Consider the following 12,517-nt stretch of genomic DNA (forward strand, 5'->3'; position numbering starts at 1 on the left):
TTACCCGATTTGCTTTATCTCGCCGCTTACTAGCTTACTTCATCGCCTTCGTGCGAGCCCTGCGACCTCACCCGTATCGGCGCCAAGATCCTTGCCTGCAGCAAGCTGTTCAGTATTTCTGAGTCTGAGAGAAAGTTCTCAGACCTGCTTCCTGGTTTCTCACCCGCTTCTTCCTCCAATCCTCCTCAATCAGCCCACAGTATGTCTTCTGGTAAGGTTTCTGTAACCACTTCTGTTTGCATGCTGTTGCTGCTGATGTTTTAAGCATTCTTGCCGTCTGAGACTATACGTGCTTGCAGGTTCAAAAGTCGATCAACTGGAACTCATCCTTCAAAGTGCTAAAAGAAAGAGACCTTCGCCACCTCGACGTGGCCTCGCCTCCAAGAGGAGTGCTCATTGCCTCTTTTCGAGACTCCTCCCACGTTTCCGATTCGCTCGCGTGCCCCTGGAGGTTAATCCGTTATCTCGCCATCCGCCTACTTCTCCTGCTAGTCCTCGTGCTTCGTCTAGTGGAGGCATCATTGCTCATTTCCCAGAAGGTTTTGGGAATGTGGACAAGGTGCCGTACTGGCCGGAGATTGATCACCGCTCTTTCCTCTGTTGAGGAAACGTTTTTGAGTTCACTCCGGAGGAGATGGCCGAGAACGATGTGCACAATGCCTTCATGGTAAATATTCTTCGTCTTCTACCTGTCTGTCCATCTGCTTCTTGCTTAAATTCTGCCTCCCAACTCTTTTGATGACTTCTGATTATTTATGCCCCAGACTCTTCAGTCTGCACTCTACAACAGGAAGATGATAAACATAGTGCAGACGACCGGTAGTGCCACCGGTGCAAGAATCGGAGAGTCAAGGAAATCATGGATCGCGCAAAGCAAAGCGGAGTTGATCTCGAAGGAGCGTGTGGTGGAGCTGAAGACTGAGCTTGATGTCACCAAGAAGAAGTTGAAGGAGGGGGCTGATCAGCTGGCTCGAACCCAGGCGGTGTGCAGCACTTTTTCTGACTCTCTAAAGCAGTCTGAGGAGAAGATCACTGAGCTGATCTCCCTGGCTACTAACGTCGTTGCATATGCTACCCGGCGGGGAAAGATCGGTGGGATGCGTCTTTGCACTCAAGGAGGCTCCCACCCAAAGAAGCCATAGGGGAAGAGGAGAAGCGGTTTGGAGATGCTCTACCCCACTCAACCCGATCTCGAGTATCCGATGCCCGAGGTTGGTGAGGTGAATTCTTCTGCCGGTTGAGCAGTCTTTGGGGTGAGGCCGGAATGTCCCGGGATCTTCGCGACGGAGCTCAGGGAGCTATGGCGGCTGAGGATGCTCAGACTGATGCGGTACCTGAAACGAGAGGTCAGCAGGCAGAGGAGATGCCAGAGGTGGAGGTCATTAATGTGACCGATAATTAAATTTTTATGTTTTGATAAACTTTTTTTTGGCCCGCCCGTGAGGTGGCGGACTTTGTAAGTTTTAAACTTGTTCTTGTGTTTGCTCGCCTGTGGTGGCGGTTAAACTTGGGGCCGTATTTTGGCCATATTTTGAAATGCCCCTTGTCATAGTTTGGCAAGGTTTTAGCTTACATATGGTGTGTTTGTTGTTTATTTTCCCTGTTTTAGGAAGTTTATGCCGTGTTAGTCTGTTTGACTGATTTAGGCGAGTCCCGTTACCCCGAAAAGGATAACGTTATGACTCATTAGGTTTGTCGTGTCACTGACGGGCCGATTTAGGCGTATGCCGCAATGTAAGGAGGAGGGCCGTGTCAACCTTGGAGGCCGATTTAGGACCGCCCGGTCACTGAAAAAGACCGACTCGGACAAGCTAGCCGTGTCGTTAGGATGGCTAATTTAGGCGTATCGCGATTTGTGGACTACTTAACCTTGTTCATGACACAAGGTGTGTTCGTCTCGTTTATGCCGATAGGGGCGTCATTGAGGCAAGTTTATCGTCATTCTAGGACCGGATGGAGACGCCTGCAGGATTCTCGGTAGCGCGAGATATCCCTACGTTCCATGTTCGTTTTTGCATGCATGTCGGGGCCTAGATTAAGTGCGATTAGTGCGAGCTACGTCCAGGGGGTGGTATCGGGGGTAGGCTGGATAAGCGTATTCAAATTGTCAACCAGGCTCCCTTTCGTATGTTCCACGGTCACTTTGGTGAGGGTGCTCCTTGTGGAGAAAATAGGTTAGGCATGTTGGAGTGTCATGTGCCTTGTCACCTCACGTTGGCAGTTGACAGTCCTGCTAGACATCCTTTCAAAGTACCATAAATACCATAATTCAAAGTGATGTACTTAGAGAAGCCTGAAAATAAGAAAATCTATCAGAATGATGTGAAGTACATGTCGCCATCTCATGGGGTACCAGAGCAATTGTGGTCCCGGTGACGCCGAGACCACACCATCCAATAGTAGTTTAAAGTTTTAAAAACAACTAAAGACACCAGAAATAAGAGTGAAACTGGCAGTATGCCTACTACCGAATTTGCCTGCTTTTCGATTCTTGGTGTTTTGGAACACCTCTCGGAGAACCAGATCTCCTATCTCCAGGAGCCTGATTTTTACGTTCTTGTTATAACTCCTGGCCCTTTGGCATTTGTTTTAGGCGACAGACGGATTTTTGCGCTTGCTCGCGGCTCAATCGGTGTGTCCAGGCTTCGGTCATCTCTCGCAATGTTCGGTTCCTTGTCATATTTTCATACCTGTGGGTGGGAACTAGAACTTCGATGGAATGATCGCTTCGCGCCAAACACCAGTGAAGGGTGTTTGACTGTTCTATATTTGGCGTCGTTCGTCCGACCACAACACTAGTGGCAATTCATCCGCCCACTTTCCTCCTAACTCCTGTAACCTCCTTCTCAGATTGTCCATAATGATTTTATTCTTTGGATTCGACTTGTCCATTGGACTTGGAGTCCTGGTCCGACTTTTTTAAGGTGATATTCCACCGGCACAAGTATCCTCGGTATCGTTGGAGATGAATTGTGAGCCATTGTCTCATATGATTTACGATGGGATACCAAATCTGCAAACGATGTTTCGTTTTATGAATGAAATGACTTGCTTGTCTTTTACCTCTGTGAATGCTTCTGCCTCTATCCACTTGGAGAAGTAATCTGTCATTGCTAGCATCCAGGTTCTGTTTCCTGTGGCCCGTGGTAGAGGGCCTACTATGTTCATGCTCCATGCCATGAATGACCAGGGAGAAATAATAGGGTGCAGGGGCTCTGCTGGCTGGTGAATCATTGGTGTTGAGCGCTGGCAGGCGTCACATTTTCGTGCATACTCTGCTGCATCTGTCTTCATTGTAGGCCAATAGTATCTCTGTCTGAGGGCTTTATTTGCGGACTTACGCCCCTGCATGGTTTCCACATTCGCCACCGTGGAGAGCATGTAACACGATATGTGCTTCTTCCTTGTCCGGCACCGTAGGTAGGGACTGCTAGCGATTTTCGAATAATATATCATCAATAAGTATGAATCGGGAGGCCTTTATTCTAAAAGCTCTTACTTCCTTCTTATCATCCGGTAGCTTGTTATGGCGCGCCCGATCTAGGTAAGGTGTGCGCCGTCGTCTCTTTGGATCGGCTACGGTCGAGGCGTCGCCCGTTTGACCGAGAGCTCTCACCTTCCTCTCAGAATCGCTTGGGTTTCCTTTTCGCTTTGTGGATCCTCCAATTCACCCCTATCTATTTAAATGCGCCTACGGATAGAAGGTTCAGCATATGTGCTATTGGAATCTTTGGATAGCTCGTTGGCTTGAATGTTGCCCCCTGGGGTTGCTAGGGCGTCGCTTTCACGTTCGATCTCGGGGATCTGTTTAAGCTTGCAAGTTTCGAATTTTTGTTTTAACTCATTTGCTACTTTTAGGTATGCTATCATCTTCGAATATCTGGCTATAAACTCATCATTCACGTGGTTGACTATTAATAGAGATTCATTTGAATATGAGCGGTGTCCGACCCCTAACTCCCGAGCTAGCTTCATTCCCAATATCAAGGCCTCGTATTCTGTTTCATTGTTGGTTGCCTTGAATTCACATCTTACGACTTGGCTATCGATCTCCTGTGGTGATCGCAAAATTAATCCTACACACCGCCCCCTTTGGTTGGAGGCTCGTCGATATGCATCGCCGGACTTCATCCGCTTGCTTCCTTCTAAAGTGAGGATCTCGGTATCCGCGGATTCTGGATGGCCGGATCAAGTCGACACGAAGTCGGCCATGCTCTGTGATTTGATTGTTGTTCTAGGGTCGCATTGGATGTCGTATCCACCGAGGTGTACTGAGACCATTTAGACATTCTTCCTGACAGTTCATGCTTCCTCATGATAGCTTTTAGCGGGTAGTTTGTCACAACATGTATGATGTGTGACTCAAAATAGGGACGCAGTTTGCGAGATGCTACTACCAATGCTAGTACTAACTTTTCAAGAGATGTGTACTGGTCTCCCCAGCAGCAGAGACTTGCTTACGTAGTACATCGGCTTTTGCTCCTTTTCTTGCTCTCGACCGGGATAGCACTCATCGCTACCTCTCGTGATGACTAGGTATAGGAATAATGGTTCACCTGGCTTTGGTTTTTTGGCCAGTGGCAATTTCTTGAGATAGTGCTTGGTCTCGAAGGCTTGCTCGTGTTCGGCGGTCCACTCAAACTCTCGGCTTTTCCTTAGCACGTCGTAAAATAGCCTCGCATTTGTTTGAAGATCTTGAAATGAAACTTTGTGGTCGCTACCTTTCCACTAGTCTTTGAACATCCTTAGGTTTCTCAGGTGATTCCAGTGTAAGACGACTTTGATCCGCTCGATGTTGGCTTCTATTCTCTCTCGAGTTACAATATAGCCCAAGAATTTGCCGAAGATACCCCGAAGGTGCATTTAGATGGGTTTAATTTCATCTTGTATTCCCCGAGGGTCTTGAATGTTTCTACCAGATCGCGATATGATCTTTGGCTTTTTCTTATTTCACCACCATGTCATCAATGTACACCTCCATGGTTCTTCCTATTTGCTCTTTGAACATGCGATTAACCAACCTTTGATATGTGGAGCCTGCGTTTTTTAGGCCGAACGGCATGACATTGTAGCAATATATTCCTCTTTCGGACATAAATGATGTCTTCTCCTGGTCTGCAGGATCCATCTTGACCGATTGTATCCACTCCATGCATCCGAAATGTTAACATCTCGTGTCCAGTGTTGCATCTACCATTGCATCAATATGAGGCACCAGGAATGGATCTTTAGGACATGCTTTGTTGAGATCGAGTGAAGTCCACACATACTCTCCACTTCCCATTCTTTTTAGGCACCACCACTACATTAGACAACCATTCAGGGTATTTCACTTCTCTTATCTTCTTTTTGTCGCCAAAGCATGTCTACTTCCCGGTTGATTACCTTATTTCTCTCTACCGCAAACTTTCTCCTTCTCTGCTGGATGGGTTTACACTTTGGGTCCACGCTAAGCTTGTGTGTTATGATGGATGGGTCTATGCCTATCATATCATCGTGTGACCATGCAAAGCAATCCATGTTATCTTGTAAGAACTTGACTAGCTGCTGTCGTAAGCTTCTGTACATCCCGCTCCAATGAGCACGGTTCTCTCTGGGTGTAGCTTGTCCAGGTTAATCTGATCCAGCTCTTCTGCTGGGGGCTCGATGTATTCGTCCTGGATAGGCTGCTTTTGTAATTGCTATGCGGGAGGGCTGGCAGTGCATTTGAGTGCCTTCTTGTAACAACCTCTAGCTTCCTCCTGATCTCCTCTTATCGTTTCTACTCCCCATGGGGTGGGGAACTTTATGCACTGGTGATATGTTGAAGGGACCGCTTTCAAATGCAGTGCGACCATGGTCTTCCTAGGATGACGTTGTAAGTAGAGGGCCATCTATAACCAGTGCACTGACTTGCTTGTTGACTCCTCCCACATAGGTTGGGATGACTATCTCACCTAGCGAGAAATTTGGTTGTTTCTCCGCCAAGCCTACTAGCGGAATAGTCTTCTTCGTAAATCCTTCTCATTTGAATCCTATGTTCTCTATGGTTTTCAAAGCATGATTAAGTTGACCGAGCTTCCCGTATCTACCAAGACCTTTCTTCTTGTGCAATTGGCCATTGTGACAAGGTGATAATAAGTGCATCATGGTGTTCTCGTTCATCGTATGTATCTCCTCCATCAAAGCTCACTGGTGGCGTCGCCTGTGAGAAATTCTACAAGAGTTGGTGGCTGTCTCCTTTGGTCTCGGTGGCATGTCTCTTGGCCGCTTTGAGTATGTCGAGCCGCTTAAGTCCGAGCTTTGTTATCACGTTTATAATTTTAGTGCATGTGGGTGGATGCGGCAGCGGAACCTACCTTATCCCGCCGCTTGCCCCCACGTGGTAACAGGTGGCTCGCCTTTCCTTGTTCATACAGCGCTTGATCTCTCTTCTCAATGTGTAGCAATCCTCGGTGTTGTGTCCGATATCACGATGGAATTCACACTTCTTCTTGCTATCCTTTCTCCAAGCTTGCTCTCCCTCGGTGGGTTGGGCCACCGACTCCATCTCCCATTTCTCTCGAGCGCCTTCAAGATTCCTCCGATACTGTAGTGAATCCATACTCGCGGGGTGGGGAGTAGCGGTTTTCCTCGATTCGTTGATTCCCCTCCCATACTGGGTCAGTATCTCTCGTCCTTCTTGTTGGTGGTTTGCTTTCTTCCGATTTCTCCACTACCAAGTACTAGAAATACTTGGGCGCGCTCTCGTAAGCCGGCTCGCTAGGATATCTTCCTCCGATCGATCGCAGTTTGCCTTTCTCCCAGATCGCTTCGAAACTATGGCAAGGATGCATAGTCAGTCGGTGCTTGTATAGGTCGAGTCGTGGTGGAGGCCTCTTCAAGGCCTACCTGCATTGTTGAGATATCACACTCTCGTCATCGCTACCTTCTCATTGTTAAAACGGTATTGTATTCTCCGATGCTCTCTCCGCCCCCGGACGATTCTCGCATGGGTCTCCCGTGCTTCGTGGCTTTCTGCCGCTTGCATGAATCGCTGAGTAAATGCGTTTACCAATTAGCAAATGTAGATATCGATCCGTTGGGCGGGCTTACAAACCATCGGAGTAGGTCTGTTAGGGTGGACCGAATCCTTTGCACATACGCAGCTTCCTTAACTTGTCCTGTGGCGTTATCGTCATCATTTTCTCGTTTATCTTGGCCGATATGATCAAAGGGGTCCTGTCTTGTGCGTCGAAGAGAGGCATATTTGGGTTTGTGAATCCCTTTGGCATGGTTGTGATGGATATGGTGTCCACGAATGGCGAGTCGGCATAACCTTGTCAGAGCCGCTTTCTCGAGTGGGGTGGTAGCCCGGAACCTCGCTCAACATCTCCTTTAGTTCCAATCTTGATTAGTTATATTGGTCAAACGGGGTCCTTTGTCATTTGTCTCGCATAATTCCTCCCGATCCTGGCTCTTGAAGATTCGATAAGTTCCGCCGCTGGGGTTGTGGTAACGATTGTCCCCTGCCGCGTTCACTTGTTGGTTTGACTCGGATCTCGCTACGGGTGTACGATCGATTCGCAGAAGCTGGCGGGGGAGGCCACCTGTTTGTATCCTACGCAGTGGCCGGGCGCCCTACTATCGGTGTGAGGTATCCTAACCTCGTGGAGTTATCCTTCCATCGACGGGGTCGTAGCCAAATCCAATCTTGTAATTATTTGTTGGTATTCGCCGCCTCGTCCTCCTTGTGTCGATCTACCAAAGGAAATCTTCCTTCGCATGTCCCTGTTCCGGAGTCCGGATTTTCGCTTTAGGAGATCAATTTGTGCCCAGAGCTCTCTGTCTCTCCTTCTTACCTTGGCATCTGCTCTCCTTTGATCTTCTCTCATGTTTTCCATAGCTTTCTGAAGATTTTCCACGCCGGCGAGCAGGATTTGCGTGGGACTGGGCGGCGGAGTGACGCCTGAGCTTGATGTTCCTTTGTCTGATCTGGTCTGGGCTGAGACAACAGGGGTCCTGGGAGGTAGAGAGGCTTTTGTTGTTGGTATGATTCTTGGGGTTTGTCCGGGAGCCTGCGTGGCCACTGTCAATGTTGAACTTTGGGTCGACGATGGTGGCGGTGGCGATGGCTGCCTGCTCCCTGACATGGCTTCAGATACTTGCTTTTCCATTAGAATATCAACGATTGACGACCACAATGCCCCACGGTGGGCGCCAAACTGTTTAGGTCTTTTTTACCTAAGTCGATTAATTAGGGTCAATGTAGTCTATATTCGTTGGTTGAATGTATGTTGATTCGTATGTCAATAAGTAAACGGAAAAAATAAGGTACGTAATGTAAATTGACACGTAAGATTTTGGTGACGCGGAAAACCCAATGTGGGAACAACCGCGGGAGGGACGGTACCCTGCCAAGTATTGCACTATATGAATAGGAGGATGATTACAATGACAACGTTTATGCTAATCTTGCTGGCGTTAGGTGTCAGGCCTGCAAGATCTCAGACGGGTGTATTTTTGTAAGTGATATGCCGTGATGTGGTTGTCTTGAATATAATCTTGAATGAATATATGGATGATTGAATGCCCTTCTTGATTTCCTTCCTTGGCTATTTATAGGGTAAGAACCCTAGATATGTCCTACCTCGAATATGGAAAGGGAATATTATTTCCATAAGGATTTCTTTCCAAACCCGGACTCCCTTACCAATTCTCCCCGATCTCCCTAACTTCTCCCTAACACTCTTTTCCTTAACGCGGGCATCTTCTATGACGGGCTCTTGATCCTTCTCAAGCCCGTCTCCCCTTTTCCTGACCGCGGGCTCCTTTCCTTCTCACCTCTTCTTTCATAATCTTTATTTTATCAAATGGGCCTTCTTTATTATGCTATTTTTAGCCCAAACAGTTGTTATAAAAAATAAAAAACTATAAATAAATAATTAGAACAGGGTGAATATTACACGTAAAAAGAAGAACATTAAAATTCATTACCGTTTATATTGATCTTTCTGAGGCATACTCCATTCTTCTTTTGGAAATTCGGGTCGGATTTGGGTCGGGTCAAGATGAGTCGGGTCGTATATTAGCGGGTTTGAATTAGCATACCATTGCCGATCGAGTCAAGTTCAAGTTATTATTGGGTCAGGTTATTTCGGGTCAATTCATTTTGGGTCAATTGATACTTCGGTAGGGTACGAATTTAGGGCACTCATTAGCAGGTCGTATCATGTGTCCGGTCGCAAATGGGTCATGTTGGTTTTTGGTTGCTAAATTTTCAAGTTCGCTTGGGTGGCTTTCGATCGGGTCGGGTATTAACAAAATTTTCGGGTTCGATAGTAATCAGTTTGCAACAATAACATTCAAGTCAGGTCAATTTGAGTTCGGGTCTTTAATTAGTTCGAGTGTCGGGTGTTATGCAGTCAGGTTAACTTAGCCGGGTCTAAAACCTAAGAGTTTTATTCCAATTTCCAAGGAGGCAACATCTATTTCGAATGCTAGGTAGTGCTTTTCATTATCAGAAAACCAAAAAATATTTGTTTTTTTCTCTCTTTTTTTTTTTTTGTAGTGAACAAGAATGTTTTTCAAGCTTTCACATGCTTCTAACTAGACCCGATGAAGCAATCCGATCCAAAAATCGACCCAGGACCCGAAATTAACCCGAATTACATCATCCAAATGTGACTGAAACCCGAATTGACTCGATCTAGCCCAAATATGACCCGAGTTTTCTTGACCCATAATCGACCCGACTAAAAATGACACGAGAAAACATAGCTCTAATTGAACCGAAAAGACTTGAAATGCCTTTTTCTCTCTTGTTCGCTGACTCGAAAATCACCCGACCCGAAACAATCCGACCCATTTGGCCCAAAACAGACCTGACCAACAAACCTGAAACCCGACTTAACCCAAAATCAGTGAAATTAATAATCAAACGGACCCGACCTTCAGAGGAAAGTTAATCGGTCCTTTCATTGAATTATGAGCGGTATAAATACATGGGGATGCAATATTATTTCCTAATTACATGAGTTTCTAGTTGACTAAATCATATACAAACTAGGAAGCAAATAAGCTACAAATAAGGCATGATATGTACACTTATTCTAACACACCCCTCAGTCGTATGGGGAGGTTGACGGACATTAAGAATGGCACGAAAATCATCAAAGAGGACGGACGACAGTCCCTTGGTGAAGATGTCAGCCAGTTGATGACGTGATGGAACGTGATGGACACGAACATCACCACGCGTGACTTTCTCTCGTACAAAATGAATGTCCAACTCTATATGTTTAGTGCGTTGATGTTGTACGGGATTTTCGGCAAGATAAATCGCACTGATGTTGTCACGATAAACGAAAGTTGTTTTTGACAGGGGATAATGGAGTTCGAGCAAAAGATTGCGAAGCCAACAAGATTCGGAGACGACATTAGCGACACCCCTGTATTCGGTTTCAGCGCTTGAACAAGATATGCTTAGGTTGACGCTTGGATGCCCATGAGATTAGATTATCCCCCAGAAAAATGCAATAACCACTGGTAGAGCATCGTGTATCTAAGCAACCAGCCCAATCTGCGTCAGTGTATGACGTAAGAGACAACTTGGGCGATGCAGTAAGCCAAAGACCATACTGGTGAGTACCCTTGACATATCGAAGCACACGTTTTAGAGCAGTCGTATGAATATCCAATGGGTTGTGCATAAACAAACACACCTGCTGGACCGCATAAGATAGGTTTGGACGTGTCAGCGTAAGATATTGTAAAGCCCCTGCCAATCGGCGGTATAAGGAAGGATCGGTGCAAGGAGAATTGGCTGTCGCACTAAGCTTAGGTTTCGTGTCCACAGGTGTTGAACACGGTTTGCACGAGGACATACAAGCCCGCTCCAATATTTCCAACGCATATTTTGACTGGGAAAGAAATAAACCAGTAGCGTGACGATGAACTGCTATTCCCAAGAAATAGCTTAAAGGACCGAGGTCCTTCATGGCAAACTCCTCACCAAGACGTTTCATGATAAAGCGACGCAAGGTGTCGGAGGAAGCAATGAGTATTATATCATCAACATAAAGAAGCAAATAAGCGAGATGATTACCGTCTTTGTAAATGAATAATGAATGATCACATTTGCTGTGAACGAAGCCCATGCCTTGAACAAAATCAGCAAATCGCTCGTACCAAGCTCGAGGAGCTTGTTTGAGCCCGTATAGGGATTTGAGAAGAAGGTAGATCTAGACATGGGACGGATAGCGTGAGTCCTTATTGCCGAGAGGCTGATGCATATAAACAGTCTCGTTCAAGTTGCCGTGTAAGAACGCATTTTTCACATCCAATTGATGAATAGACCATTTGTTAGCAAGAGCCAAGCTCAAGGCCACACGAACAGAATGAATAAAGGCATTTCTAACATGTCGTCTGGTATGTTAATCATTGATGCAAGTTTTGCAAGAGCGTCTGCAAACTGATTTTCTTCTCGAGGTAGATGTAGGTAGGTCACTTGATCGAATAATTGGGCAACTTGATCTATTCTGGCCTGATAGGGCGCTAGACTTTCACTTCGAATTTTCCAAGATCCCGTAATTTGGTTGATGATCAAGGATGAATATTCGTGCACTCGAAGATTCTTGATGCCTAAACTTACTGCTGGTTGTAGCCCAATGAGGCAAGCTTCATATTCTGCTGCGTTATGTGTCACCTCGAAGTCGAGTTTGACAGAAAGTGGTGTATGCTCACCTTCAGGAGAAATGAGCAATACCCCTATTCCAAATCCTCTTAAGTTCGATGCTCCATCAAAATAAAGGTCCCAAGAGTCTACATTGGTTTGTAGTATGTCCTCGTCTGGGAATGACCATGTGTCTACTTCCTGGGTATCGTTGATGGGATTTTCTGCGAAGAACTCGGCAACGGCGCTCCCCTTTATAACCTTCAAGAGGTACGTATTTAAGATCGAATTCTGAGAGCATTAATGTCAATCTTGCCAAGCGTCCATTGAGAACGGGTTTTTCGAAGAGGTATTTGACAGGATCCATTTTGGAGTACACCTTGACGGAGTTGTTAAGCATGTAATGGCGTAGCTTCTTCGTTGCCCACACAAGAGCGAGGCATGTCTTTTTAAGAGGTGTGTACTTGAATTCGTAGCCCAAGAACTTCTTACTAAGGTAGTAGATGACTCTTCTTCTTTTCCAACGGTTTGTGCTAGCATAGCCCCCATGGTCATTTTTTTTGGTCCATGTGAGATATAAACCAAGAGGTTGGTCTCGTTAAGGAGGCATGAGCACTGGTGGTTTGGCTAGTATCTCCTTAATTTTGTCAAACGCCTTTTGACAATCGTCATCCCATATGGTATGATCTGTTTTCTTTAGCTTTTTGAAGATGGGTTTACAAATCATGGTAAGTTTCGATAAGAATCGACTTATGTATTGCACCTTGCCTAAAAATCCCCTAACCTCCTTCTCTGTCTGAGGTTCTGGCATATCGATTAGAGCTTTGATTTTGGAAGGGTTGATCTCTATTCCCGTTGATCGACGACATATTCCAGAAGCTTGCC

The sequence above is a fragment of the Silene latifolia genome, unplaced genomic scaffold, assembly GCF_048544455.1.
Source record: "Silene latifolia isolate original U9 population unplaced genomic scaffold, ASM4854445v1 scaffold_20.1, whole genome shotgun sequence".
Taxonomy (NCBI): Eukaryota; Viridiplantae; Streptophyta; class Magnoliopsida; order Caryophyllales; family Caryophyllaceae; genus Silene; species Silene latifolia.